The sequence below is a fragment of the Mus caroli genome, chromosome 1 (genome assembly GCF_900094665.2).
Source record: "Mus caroli chromosome 1, CAROLI_EIJ_v1.1, whole genome shotgun sequence".
Taxonomy (NCBI): Eukaryota; Metazoa; Chordata; class Mammalia; order Rodentia; family Muridae; genus Mus; species Mus caroli.
Window position 1 is genome coordinate 12,151,839 of NC_034570.1, and position 10,063 is coordinate 12,161,901.

A 10,063-nucleotide genomic window follows, 5' to 3' on the forward strand; every position below is an offset into this window, starting at 1 on the left:
CTGCTCCAAAAATCCCAGAACTGGAGGGCTCCCTGAAATTCTTTATGTCTGACTGTAGCTCCCGGATTTTATTTCTCACTATCCTGGATTGGTTGACGTAGAAACAGCATTCTTCTTGGAGGAACAGGCAAAGACCACCTTCTTTAGCTGTCAGGACATCTAGGCCCCGTCGGTTCTGAAGCACCACATTGCCAAAGAATTGATCTGGAAAACCCAAATCTTAACAAATTGCTGTGCAGCTGGGCTTTCTAGGAATCCTCGAACGACTCCTATGAAGAGTGAATGGGTAGCACTCAGCAGAGGTCTGGCCAGCACTGAGCCTCATTCCAGAACAGGACTCTTGTCCCACTCCAAAAATGACCCGTGTGTGTGTGTGTGTGTGTGTGTGTGTGTGTGTATTCCTGCATGAGCATGTGTTTGTGCAGGTGAGTGTGATTGTGGAGGGCAGATGTCAATATCAAGTGTCTTTCAAGTGTCTTTCTATGTCACTTTCGATCTTTCTATGTCACTTTCCTCTGGCTGCCTTCACCTCCCACATCTGGCTTTTTAAATGGATACTGGAGACTGAACTTGGGGTTCCTGCTTGCAGGGCAAACAACTTATCAAGTGAGCCATGCACACTGCCCCCTTGCCTACTTTTGTAAATCAGGTTTTGTTAGAGAGCAGACATTACTTGTTCATTCATGTGTTGCCTGTGGCTACATTCCTGTTGCAGTGGTACAAAGCCATTTCCCATCTGGCCTTTAAAAGTTCCAGCTTGTTAGCCCTCTGGACCCTCTCCAGCTTTAGGGGGTGGGGTGGAGAGAAGAGAGGCATGATCAGAATTTTGAGCTGACAAGACTCAAGAAATGACATGGGCTAGGAGCTTGGAAACTTAGGATACAGATCTGGTGTGGAAGAGAGCGCAAGATCTGTAGGGTTCGAAGCATTTTCTATTTGTACTAAATGGTTTTTGGTTTTACGCTGTGACCAAAGATAGAGGTCATTTTGCATGAGAGCCTATTGTGTTTTAGAAGAGCAAAGTGAAATGCTGCACGTTCTTTGTCTTCCTCCTCCTCCAAACTTACTTCTGTATTGGTTAATCTTCATTGTCAACCTGACAGCATTTGGAATCAAGTAGGAGGCAAACCTGTGGGTATGTCCAGGGATGGTTAACTGAAGAGGGAGACCCACCCTGAAGGCTAACTGTAAATCGTTCTACTTCATTGGCTGGGGTGGCACACTGACTAGAAAGGGTACTGGATAAAGCTAAGACTAGCTCATCACTCTCACATCCCGGCTGAGGATACTGTATGCCCGGTTGCCTCAAACTGTTGCCACAGGGCGAGCTCTCCTTTGCTGTAGCATCTTCCTCACCACACAGACAACAGCCTCAAACTATGATCCAGAATCACATATTCCTTTTCTAAGTAGCTTTTGTTGGGAATTTTGTCACAGCAGAGAGTCAAATGATTAATATATCACCTGAGGCAGCATCCAGTTTCAAGATTTACAGGGTTTCTTCTCTTGTATCCAGCTAAGACTTTCTCTAAATCAAGATTTCCCTTTCTCCCTCTGATTTCCACTCCAGAAATTCCTGTGGAAAAAAAAAAAAAAGACCAAGTCATTTTGTTCTTTGCTATGTCCCCAGAACTGAACCCTGGGCTTAGTGTTTGCTGTCTGAGACTCCTTTAGCGTCACGTCCATAGTTGGCCCCTGACTTCTCTCTCATCACACAAAGCACAATGCCAGACAAAGATGGAGCGCCCGCAGCCATAGGGAGCTGCAAGACTGGAATGAGTGAGGGCCCGGCCCCTGGGGGCAGCTGCCAACTGCCCTGTGATAGGCCCATGTTGTTCAAAAAATGCAGACCATCCAGATTTTATGTGATTTAAAATTCTGGCAACTGAACTAAACTTTTAAAAACAGCCTTCTGAGAGGCCAAACAAAACACATAACACATCTGTGCACTGGATCCAGCCCCGGGGGCTGCCAGTTTGCAACCTCTGCTAAGATCCAGATGGATGGAATCTAAAGCTGTCCTCTGATCTACCAACCCACTTACCCTATCAAAAGAGGAACATGGTTAGATGTGGTTTGGATTATCAAGGTTTCCTAAGAAAAGATGGTCCTTTGAACCCGAATTTGATGCTGGACTTCAAGGCTGGCCCCAGGACAGAGGAAATTCAGCTAGCCTGTCATCCAATGAACATTCCTTTGTACCTGGCAGTGCCAAGAATAGTGCAGCCCTTTGGGTAATGGCTAGAGATCAAAGATTTAAAATGTGCTGCCCCCACACCCAGACCCCTAGTCAGGCCCTGCTTCCTACCCTGCCCCCTCTTTGGGGCCCAGCTCCAATCTGGAGTCTATCCATCCCACTGGCAGCACACCTCACAGTCCCTTCTACACCAGCTGCTTCCCTGACTTCCTGGAAACCTGACCACCCCCAAGGACACGGAAGGTGCCATCCTCCTCTTTGGTACAGCTTTGTCATAGGGGCTTTTCACCAATCCCTGCTGCCTGCCCACAGTAGCCCTGAAAGTCAGCCCAGTGACCAGGGTGCTCACTGTCTATACCAGCTACTTTTTGTTTGCTTGCTTGCTTGATCTATTATGTGATCCTTCAGTATTTATTTACCTGCTCACTCCCCGAATGCATGCTTTTTCCCACAATGCATTTCAAAGCACTTGTAAAGAGCAGTTCTGTTTAACATGCACATCATTAACATCTGAGACCTATTACTGCTCTTTTTTTCCTTTTAAGATAAAATTTGTCTCCAATGAAATGCACAAATCTTAAGTAAACAGCGACAGAGCAGAGCTGGGGGAATGCATGCTTACAGGGTAATGCAAATTCCTGTCAAACTGTAGAACATTGCCATCATCTGCAGGAGTTTGCTAATGCCCTTTCCCAGTCACGGTCTCTACCTCACCTAAGAAGTCCAGCCCGGTTCTCTGAGTTTCACCTGTTGCAAAAGCTCATCTAGGTAAATCTGCAGATCTGCTGATCTGAGAGAGGCTGCTCACAGTGTATCTGAGATGCATCACGGTGTTTGTGAGCTTATTGTAGGTATTGTCAGGGGTGGGTTATTCCCTTGAATATCTCTGGTTTTTTATCTGGACTGTTTTCAGGGGGTTGTTTTGTTTTGTTTTTAACCAGATGGTCGTGTGTGTGTGTGTGTGTTTGTGTATGAATAATTGAACATTCTTGTATAGTTATTTTATTTTTCTTATTCCTCTTTGAATGTTTAGGTATGAAGTTGCAAGATCCCTGGGTAAGTAGATGTCTGTGTCACTGAACTTCGATTACTGTATGGATATTGTGGTTGCTCATCACTTTGTAGCACCACCACTTCAGATCCTAAGGCAGGAGAATTATGAGTTCAAAGCCAGCTTGGGGTACAGAGTGAAAAGATATTAGCAGTCACAATTGAGTTCTGCTTGGCCAGCCCTGGCTAGATAGATATATCCGAAGAATGGAAGTCAAACATTTCCCTCCAGGAGTTTGTAGTCTAGTAAGGTAGTGACCATAAAAATGAGAATAGCTGGGCATGGAGCTGTCATCTCCTAAGAAGGCAATGGGCAGAGTACCCTGTGTTTCAAGCTGGGGACCATCTGAGCATTGGGAAGGCCTTTTCGCCGTATGAAAAAGCAAGGAAGAGAATGCAATAGGTTTAGATGGACTTGAGAACACTCAGACACGACACAGTCTAGGAGACAGAAAGGCCCAGAGAAGACAAGAATACAAGCAGACTGCTGAGTGCTCAGGACTCACCTCTGGATCAGACCTAAGACCTCCATTTTCACAGACTCTCCTCTTTCCTCTTCTGGGGCACAGTCATTTTGGTCCCAAAACAATACTCCAATACCTCCCTGTAGATGCAGCTACAGAATTTTAAGTGCCTTTAAATTCCTTGCTGCAGAAAACTGAAGCTGTCACCTTCACAGCTACTCTAGGGCCATTTCATCTTTATGGCCTCGTTCCTCAGTTAAGTGGCTGTGTCTCAGAACTGCACGAGGGAGGGATGTCTGATGGATAAGTGGCTATTATGATCGTGGTGATCCTGGAAACATTAACACTTACTATCTGGCTATCTGTCCTATGCTCTTACACCTCTGAAAGTTAGAAAAGCAACATTTTAATCAGGGTGGTTAAATTATAACAAGATGATGACTGAATTCTATCTTTAGCTGCTTAGTCCATGCAGCAGCCTGCCCCACTGGGCTGGCGGCATCATGGGGCCTCCCTGTGACAAGGATAAGATTTTCCTTCATGCTTTCTGCAGTTTTTCCTTGGTAAGACCAAACCATCTCTGAGCAAAGGCAAATGTCTCCACTCTTTATAATATGTCTCTTTTCTAGACTTAGCAAATGAACTCCCTCCACTAAGGGATTCTGATCTCTGACTCAGAATCCTGTAAAGATTCTCAGATGGCCTCAGGGAAGAAAAAATCTGTCAACCATTCTTGCAACACATTTGAATTGCCAAGTTCCTGAATTAGCCCTTTGATGTGATTTTCCTGGTCATATAACACAGAACACACTCAAAAAACAAATGGAGGCTCTCAGTGTGGATAACCTACGCTCTTTGCACGTGGTTTGTTTTTCTTAGCAGACATAGCTTACAGGAAGGTCTCTGATAGGTCTGTGGACCTAGTTATTCATGGTGGATAGTGAGACAGGAATTGCCTGCATTTCCCAGGTTAGCTAGTCTGTCTGTAAATGCGGTATAGGTATATGGAAATTATGAGAACCTACTGTTCCATCCATTCCCATCCCATCAGGCTTGGCATTTCCAACTTGAGTACTAAAAGTCATGTGTTTCAGAATCCTTTTCAGCCCTGGACAAACAGAGATGGCTGGTCACCCTATCAATAGCAGTTACCTAGGGAGTATTTCTTTCTAAATAAAATTTGGTTTTCTAAAGTACCAGTCAAGGAAACATAATCAATACCTACCTCTTTTCCTAGTGTCCTAGTGACCAACAGAGGCGCAGTGTAGCCAACGTTCATTCTGGGGAGCCACTGAGTTTATTGGTCTTCCTCATAGAAGGAATACTTCCAGGGGTGTGAGTGTTCCTCTTCCATAGTGGGCTGTACCTGGAAAGTCTTTATCTAAAATGGAAACTGGCTTTGCTGTAGCCATTTAGATAGAGCCTCCACTCTAGTGTTCCCAAGTTTATATATTCTACCCCTGCCCCCAGGCCATGGGCAATTAAGGAGAGAATGGGTAATTGGGTGCCCCTTTTTGTCCTTCTATGTAGGTGTGTAAATCATCAAAAAATCCAGTTGGGATGATTTTTGCGTGGGGACACTGCTGAATGCTCCAAGATGGCAGTGTGGCAGTTGTTTGATTCAGAGGACAGTCAATCCCAGTGGAAGTGTGTATTGGAAGTGTTGAAAGGCACCAGTTGAAATTCTGAACCACCTTGCCAGTTAGCAGGAGTCGCCAAGTAGAGTTCTGAAAAACAAAACAAAAAACAACAACAACAACAACAACAACAACCAACAACAGCAGAAAAAATGAGGCTCTAGTGAAGATCAGTGATATGTTTCCTGTGGTCCTGCAGTTATGGCCAATTTGGGGGGGGAGGGGATTTAGGCCATTGGTTTTAGCAGCAAACATCATTTCTGGATCAGTTTCCACAGTCTTTAATGAGACAATACATCTTTCACAGCTGTTATATTTGAGGATTTCAGAGAGCAGATGATATACAGTCAGCAAGCCTGGCTCTGACCTGGAAGTTGGAGGTCAGGTCATTGCAAGCCTTTGGAGGGTTTGACTTTGTGTCAAGTAGGGAAATGTGTCCCCTTTCCCACTTAGAAGAAAGAGGCCATGGTTTTGAGAGTGATTTGTTGAACCTTGCAGGGTCAAAAGGGGCTGCCTCAGTGAGGCAGCATTCCTTTCTTGGTGGCTCTTCTTTTACCAGACTATTTGTCTCCTCAGGATCAGACGATCCCAGGTTCTTTCCTCCAAGGAAGCTGTTTTCCAAATATGTGAGGCTGCTCCTCAGGGAGAAGTCCCAGAAACTGTCACAGGTGGGACTCAGTGTGATCTGGTCTTGGGCCACTGAGTTCCATAGAACTAGCTGAGGGTGGGGCAGGGAGGGAATCTCAGTGTTCTTCAGTTAGTATAACAGCCTGAAAGTCTGAATCACATCTCATATTCTAAGTACCCCTGTGCCAGATGCAGTATTCCGGACACTTTCCCATCTGTCTTCCCTTACCTGATACTGTGACAATGTACTATGAACAATATCGGTGATTGTCCCTTTGGGACATATGGCTGATCTCAGTGCCCACAACTCAGACAATTGTGGGCATCTGACTCTACTACCCATGCCAGCCAAGACACACAAGGTGTTCTTCATTACAGACTAGACAGGGGGTCTGAGTTACAAGGAAATAATTCAATCTAGCAGGCTAGGGTGACATTGCCAACCCAAAGAACAATTTATGAGGTCATCTGAGCCTGGATGTGGAATGAATCCCATAACACAATAACTCACCACAGGTCACCTTGTTTAATTTAATTTTTCCTAGTAGTGGGGGTCTTCCTGCCATCATTTATGATCCAGACAAATAAAAACAATTCAAGCATTATGCTAGAACTCCTCTTTGTCTGAAATGCAAAGAGTTCTAACAATGGTATATGGGCATTGCCCACATTATCCTGGTCATAGTTAATTTACTCTATTGAAGTCTGAGCATGTTTACTATTATTGCAACCTAAGAAGAAAGGTAGAATTTGGGCTAGAGTAGGTAAGCTACAATTTTCTGAGGAACACGTGCTTTGTCGCTCAACACTCCGGTTTTAAGACCACACTCTTCTAATAAGTCAGGTTTTTTTGTTTTGTTTTTTATTTGTTTGAAATAAGGAGGATGGAGGAGGGTGGCTTAGGAATTCTGGCTTTCTGAGTCCCTTCCTAGTCTATGAAATAGGGTCTGGAATATAAAGCAATGATGCTCCTTCCCCAGAGAAGCAAACCTCTGAGATTTTGAGGGTATGTGGAAGAGGGTGAGCCAGGCTCACAGGGCCAGGGAGGCTATGGAAACTTAAAGCTGAGGAGATGGATCAGTGGGTCAAAGCATTGGGTGAAAGCATGCAGGTGAGTTCTAATCTCTAGATCTATATAAAAGCTAAGTAAGGGAATGGAGCAATGACTGCCGTGAAGAACACTTGCTTTGCTTTTAGAAGAACTGGGTTCAGTTCCCAGCACACAGCTCTCAACTGCCTGAAACTGCAGTTACAGAAGATATAACGCCCTCTTCTGGCTTTGTGGGCACCTGCACGCACACAGACACATGTGAATAAAAATAATATATATCTTTTTTTAAAAACAGCCAAATGAGTAGTGCCAGCATCTGTGATCCCAGGCAGAAACAGATATAAAGGCAGAAACAGGAAAATACTCAGAAGTTCATGGCAGAGCCAGCCTGGTATCTCTAGCTGTAAAGACAATGCGGTCCTGTCTTAAACAAGATGGAAGATGAAGCCTGACTCCTGACCTCCAAACATATTCCATGTCCTGTGTTCCTGAATTCACACACACACACACACACACACACACACACATACACACACACACACAGAGTCATAGAAACATAGTTACTATGCTCAAGCATCATATCACATCACTAAACTGGCCCTCAATATAAGAAAGAGTGGGAACACAGCCATCCAAGCTGGCTTGGCTGCTGTGGCTTTTGGTTTGCCTTCTTTTAGGAAGACTAGGGAAATCACTTCTGTGGTCAACTGTCTGTAAAAATAAGTCTAGTCCAAGAGGTTCTCACAGCTCACTTGTCAAAGGTGTCCTCCTCTGGGGAAGTTCCCCAGTTCCCCCCTGCCTGTGCCTCACACCTGAGGTCTGTGCTTCATGCACTTGTAAGAAGGCCAAGGCAAATGGAGCTTGAGAATGGAACTGCAAGGGGTCATGGGAAGAAGTCCTGGCCGCTGACAAGAAGTTGGTGGGTAGTTAAGGTTTCTGTGTGTTGATTACTCCAGCAGTTAGGGTAGAGTTGTGTGGAAAACATGACAACAGTTTTGGTTATGCACTGTTATGTAACAAACCACTGGAGTTGCTGTGGCAGGAACAGCAATGGTTATAATATTCCTCACAGTCTGGGTCGACTGAGCTCAGCACAGTGATGTTCCTGCTCCTTGTGATATTTACTGGGTCTGAGATTGTAAAGGAGTTTTGGGGCTAGAACACCCAAGGTGGCCCATTCATGCCACCAGCCATTGATGCTGACTGAGTTTGAACTACAGCTGAGGCTATTGAACCGTGGCTTGGGCTCCCCACAGAATGGTGCTGAGAGACTCAAAACTGCATGGCCCCAAATAGAAGCAAGAGGCTAGACCCAGAAGACCTGGAACTGGCATGTGACTCTCACAGGACTCTCTCACTCTCAAGGTCAGCCCCAATTAAAGGGAAGGAAATTAAAGACTTCTTAGTGGGAAGAGTGATCTTTTCCGACAATCCTTAACACACCACAATAGAATATTGTGGAGCTTCCATATTAGTCAGGATATCCCACATAAAACCCAATTCTGTGGCCCCCATAGCTCTTGCTAGGCATCCCTAGGTAAGCTTACTTACAATGAAATTTCTATTCCCTGATCATGGCTCTTATAGCAAAAACTATGCTCAGAAAGTAATTAAGACAGAGCTAAAACCAGGAGCCCACCTAGGGCAAACCATAGCTTAGTGTTGAGGTGAAAAGGATGTCCACCTCAGGGCACCTCCATGGATATCCCCCACCATAGGCTGGGTGTCTCAGTGCTCAATGGTATTTGCCATCTCCAGATGGCCTTGGGGAAGATGCTGTGAGAGTTGCAAGTTGTTAAGTTCCTGTGCACATGAGCCCTTTCTACCTCAGTGGCAATGCTGGGGCAGGCACCACTTCTGGATGGCTAGGGGAAGAGTTCCTGACAAGAGTATAATTGTCGTTCTAAACAATTAGATGCACATTACCACAACATGCCCTAGAAAAGCTCCCCCTTCTTACAGTCTGAATGTCTAGTGAGCTAGAATACCAGGATAGCGATGACATACCCAACTCCAACCTGGTGAACCAATTAAATTATTGGTGTGACTCAGGATCATGAGTTAGGAAGCATGGGTGATTCTCAGGCATCTGCATTGATCAGAAGCTCACCTTGAGTGGATGAGAGCTCCATCCTTGGGGATTCCTGCCCAAGTTGCAGGCAGCTCCAACAAAGAGAGTGCTCATGCCCCCGCCCACAGAAATTGTTTTCTGTTTAAATAACCTCAAAGATGAACCTGGTGGGTTTTACAACTACTGTGAACTTTCTGAACCACATAATTGTGTGTGTGTTTCTATGTGTTCTATATACATATTTGTATGTTTGTGGGCACCGAGATTGATGTTAAATGTCTCTCTTCGTTTGCTTTACAATCAATGCTTACATTGGTTGGTTGGTTGGTTAGTTGGTTGGTTAGTGGATTGATTTATATAGGGTCACTCATTGAACCTGGTCAGTGAACTTCCAGGCTCTTCCTTTTGCCCACTCCTCCCAAGGCTGGCATTGCAGATATGCAGGAACCCCATTCCTAGCTTTTTACACGTGTTCTGAGAACTAGGACTTGGATGCTCATGTTTGTGCACCAGGCCCTTTAACCATCCCCCTTGCACCCTCAAGCTTTCCTTAGTTTTCTAAGCTTTCTGAGCCCCCTGTGACTTCTAAGAAAAAAGGACACAGTAATAGTCTTTATAGCTGCTTTACCACTATAACCAGTGTTTACAAGATAGTGGAATTGGGACTGTGGTGGAGGAGCTGTCTAGTTCTTCAAAAAATCAGACTGCCTTCCTTGACTCTCCCTTTCCACTTTCATTAAGGCAGAAAGAGAGGAAAGGGACCTGCAAAATTGTAATGTGGTTGGTTGATGGGGATAGTGACTGTAATTAATGTCTAATAATAGATGTGTATGGGATGTCATAATGAAACCAATTAATTTGTATTCTAACTAAAAAGAAGGAAAAAAAGGAAGGAAGGAAGGAAGAAAGGAAGGAAGGAAGGAACTAAGAAAGAAAGAAAGACAGACAGACAGACAGAAAGAAAGA